Source organism: Microtus ochrogaster, chromosome 22 (assembly GCF_000317375.1).
Source record: "Microtus ochrogaster isolate Prairie Vole_2 chromosome 22, MicOch1.0, whole genome shotgun sequence".
NCBI lineage: Eukaryota > Metazoa > Chordata > Mammalia > Rodentia > Cricetidae > Microtus > Microtus ochrogaster.
In genome coordinates this window covers 11142754-11147373 of record NC_022023.1, presented here as the reverse complement: position 1 = coordinate 11147373, position 4620 = coordinate 11142754, and the positions used below count along the sequence as shown (strand labels likewise).

General features: G+C 48.3%; 1 non-coding gene across 1 annotated transcript; it reads right to left on the bottom strand.

The window, feature by feature from the left end:
• Positions 1 to 2851: 2851 nt before the first annotated feature.
• LOC113457353 lies at positions 2852 to 2985 on the bottom strand. The gene has a single exon (XR_003377945.1). It is a non-coding gene; the product is annotated as a small nucleolar RNA SNORA70 (small nucleolar RNA).
• Positions 2986 to 4620: the final 1635 nt, after the last annotated feature.

The window sequence follows — 4620 nt, the reverse complement described above, 5'->3', positions numbered from 1 at the left end:
TGTAATCTGCTGGCCTAGTCTGTCACCTGGGTACCCTTCCCTTTAAGAGACAAGCCCCGCCCACTACTAACCCCCCCTTCTGCCATTGCACCTCCTCTCCAAGTCATGTGCCCCCTCCCTCTGTCTGTCTATCTGTCCTTCTTCTGGAGAGACAGCTTTTGTCTCTCTCTCTCTCTTTTTTTCTGCCTCTCTTTTCTCCCCCTTCTTCCCCTATTCCCCTTCCTTTCCCTCTCTATAACCCACTAAATAAACCCTATATCCAAACTCTCTCTGCATGGTGTATCTATCTGCCTGTTTCCTGCTAAGGCTTCAGGCCACCCGCCAGGGGACTCGCTGAAGCTTCCGGTGACCCGCTGCCCCTCGTGAGACTGGTCCACCACCATATCTTTATAAATGATAACATTTAAGCTTCCTTGGCTTATTTTTTTTAATTTTTGTTTTGTTAGCAACCTCATTGTGTCTGAATTCAGAACTTGCAAGAGAGTAGTAACACAAATTTAACAAAATGGAAATTCTTTCCCAGTGACTTGCTGTTCAGGCATTAGTCACCAGCTGTCTCATCCCCGTGACGAGGCAAAATGATCCTAATGGATGCCTGTGGTTTAGACCGGACGGATCTCGGGAGCTCTTTGTACAGAGATGAACGTAGGGAGCTTGTTTGGTCCTTCCCCATCCTCAGCAGCTTCCTCCTCCTCTTTTGTTTGCCTTGGTTGTCTCTCTGCCTCCCCCTCCCTTCCACCGTGTGTGTGTGTGTGTGTGTGTGTGTGTGTGTGTGTGTTTCTGTGCAAATCTCTCACTGAACTTGGAGCTTATGAATCAGCCACACTGGCTGGCCCCGAGCCCCAGGGCTTAGTGTCTGAGTCCAGTGCTTGGATTACTAGTGTGTGTCTGGCTGAGGACTGAACTCTGCTTCCCCTACTACTGAAGCAATTGTACACCCCCCCCCCCCACACAGACACACTTTTCCCCCCAGAATGGTCTCAAGAGCCCAGGCTAGCCTTGAACTCCTGATCCTCTTGCCTTTACCTCCCAGGTGCAGAGGCACAGGTATATTAACTACTCCATTTCTTCTGACTTTAGCTTCCCGAGGTCTGGCGCTGTGCCTTGCACACCGGCGGTCCTCGTTCCTTAGACACACTAAGGCTATGTGTACCTTGAGGTCTTGGTACTGTTCTTTCTGTCCAGAATGTTCCTCCCTGGATCTTTTCCTAGGCAGGTTTAGCCTGAACTCCCCTCTTTACCCAGATGTTTCCTGGCCATCGCTTCTGCATTTGCCCTCCTTCCCCAGCGGTCACCATCACAGCTTCTCTGTCCACTAAAGTTCCGTTCTTCTTTCCCAATTTCCCATTTATTCATTTTTGATAGATACCATGAAAGGGAAACTCCACCTGTCATTTCCATTCTGCCATATGGATGCTAAAGAAATGTTTAGTTAGCTGGGCGGTGGTGTGTACACCTTTAATCCCTGCACTCGGAGGCAAAGGCAGGCGGATCTCCGTGAGGTCAAGGCCAGCCTGGTCTACAAAGAGAGTTCCAAGACAGCCAGTGCTACGCAGAGAAACCCTATCACCAGAAAACAAACAAACAACAAAGCTTATTGGATGAATGAATGGATAAAGTTAAGGGAGCTCGCTGGGAGTGAAATGTAGCTAGAAAGGCGGCTGAGGGCCACATTAGGATGGTGTTTAGTTGCTAACCATGGAGCTTGGATGGTCTCTGAAGAATGGGGTGTTGCCAACAGTTACCCAGGATCCAAGAGGCATGGTCGGCACTTGGCAACTATGAAAATCGTGGTATGTTGAAAAAAGTTGGAGGCCTTAAGACAGTGCCTGGCAGGAAAGTCTTCAGTGGTGATGGCAAGTCTGAGGGACACCACAACAGCATGGCACAGTCAGGCTATTCTAGACTTTCCTGCCTTTCCCTTTCTGTCAACCTTCCAATCAGTGTGCTTATTCTCAGAGCTTTTGTGTCCAGGTTCTTTCTGTTTGTTTTTTGAGACAGGGTTTCTCTGTGTAACCTGAGAACTAGCCTTGAACTCACAGAGATCCGCCTGCTTCTGCCTCCCGAGTGCTGTGATTAAAGGCGTGCGCCACCACCGCCCGGCTTTAAAATTGTTTTTTTTTGTTGTTGTTGGTGGTGGTCTCAAACTCATTGTGTAGTCCAGGATGATCTTAATTCCTAATTTCACTGCTTCTGCTTCCCAAGTGATGAGATTTTGCACTATTTGGTTGAGACAGGTCTCACTTACAGCCTGGCTAGCCTCAAACTTGTGGCAACCCTCCTGCCTCAGTCCTCTGAATGCTGGGATTACAGTATGACTCATCACACCAGGTTCTACTCACCCCTTCTGCCAATGGTGAGGCTGGAAACCCCAGGCTCTCCTATGCTATGTACATTAATCTTTTTTTTTTTTTTAAAGCAGACTGGATGTGAGGTTTATTACCGAACGTGATTTGGTAGGGCACAGGAGAGCACCGTGAAAGCCCTCAGGAGTGTAGGGCTCGCCACTTGTCCACGGGACCACGATTAGGGATATAGTTGACCCCACGGCCATCAGGAATGAGTCGCTTCTCAGCAACCATGTCTTCAAATTCATCTGCATTAAACTTAGTAAAAGCCCCATTTGAGATGTGGATCTTCTGGCAGCCAGGGAACTTGAACTTGGCTCTACGAAGAGCCTCAATCACATGTTCCTTATTCTGTAGCTTAGTGCGGATGGACATGATGACCTACCTGGCCAATGTGAACCCTGGCCACTGTGCCCTGGGGCTTCCCAAAGGCACCATGCATACCTGTCTGGAGCCTACATTGGAGACAGCATTGAGATCAGAGACTTGAATAAGTGCGAGAAAATTGTCTCCAAGGTCCCTTAGGGCAACCCGTACAGGTATCAGGCTGCGTACACTACCAAGGAGGCTGCTGTTTGCAACCATTGCAACCAGGCCCCTCTGGGGAAAGGGACCTGGTCAGCTTAATTAGTTGCAAATGTACATTAGTCTTTATAAACACACATAAGTGAATGCATTTCTGTATATTTCCCCGCTTCCACAGGAATCCTTCAGAACATGGCCTGGGGCCAACAAGATGGCTCAGCAGGTGTGAGTGCTTTCTACCAAGACTGACACCCTGAGTTCTATGTAGTGAAAGGGGATAACTGATCTCCAGAAACTGTCCTCTGACCTTTGTGCACGTGTGTGCACATGCGTGTGTGTGCGCGCGCACATACACACACACACACACACACACAAATGTAAGAAAAAATTTAAAAGACACAATCTTGTTGATCTTTCTGGAATTTTAGACCTGTAAGTCAAGCTGCATGCTAGGTCCAAAATTCTAGTCAGTGTCTACTCCCAAAGCATCCCTATGGCTTTTCTCTCTCTCTGGAGCACCCTCGGCTCAGCTTGGCTCTCTTCCTCTCCCTTGTTTCCTTTATTACGAGTTCAAATTTTGTAGTAGCTACCTCTACACTGTGTGCATATGTGTGTGTTTAAAGCATTGTGAAAACATCTTCTGTTTGATGAGATTAAAAAAAAAATGCAGATGTGCCTAAAGCCAAAGAATGGAAATAGCGCGTACACGTCTTCCCCTCCCCCCCCGCCTAGCTCCCTAGATCTCAGCTCTGTAAGTCTGGCAAGCCCGGTCCTGTTTCCAACTCTCACCATTCCCACGGCCATCATCTGAGTCACAGCAACAGTTTTCCCTCTGCTCTTCTTTCCTTTCCCTTTCACCCCGCGCCAGCAAAGCCTGAGAGCCTTCCGCACACCAAGTCCTACCCGGACCCCTAGAGGTGTGAGAACAGGAGAAATGAAGAGATCCCCCCTTCCAAAGCTGCTTGACTTTGGGCAAATTATTTGACCTCCCTTATTTCCTTGTGTGTAAAATAAGGGTAGTCACAGTCCCTTCCTTATGGGGTTGGGCGGTGATTAATAGGACGATACGCATATCTCTGAAACACGGTCTGCTTTATAAACATCAGTGAGGACACTGCCAGCGTGACTGTCTTTCCTTTGGGTGAGTTACTGACCTCAGTGAACCAATCTAGGTGAAGAAGCCGGGTGTGGTGGCTTATGCCCCAGAGGCAGGGGGATTTCCATCTATTTGAAGCCCACCTGGACTCTCAAAAAAAGAAAAAGAAAAAGAAAAAAAGAAGGGGGGCTGGAGAGATGGCTCAGCAGTTAAGAGCACTGGCTGCTCTTCTTGAGGACCTGGATTCCCAGGAGTCAGTGGGTAACCATCTGTAACCTCCGTTTCAGGGACTCCGCATGGACGGTGGAGAGACATATATGCAGGTAAAACACTCACACGCATAAAATAAAAATTGTAAACAAGAAAATCTAGGTCAGGAGAGATAGGCAAACTTTTTTTTTTAAGGCAAAGGAGCCAGGTGGTGGTGCACATGCTTAAGCCCAGCACTCAGGAGGCAGAGGCAGGCAGACCTCTATGAGTTCAAGGCCAGCCTGGTCTACAGAGTGAGTTCCAGGACAGCTAAGGCAAAGGAACAATGTAAGTAGAATTAATTAAATGATGGGGCTGGTAAGATGGCTCAGTGGGTAAAAGTGCTTGTCACCAAGTGTGGTGACTCACGTTGTATCCCTGACACCACCATGGTGGAAGGAG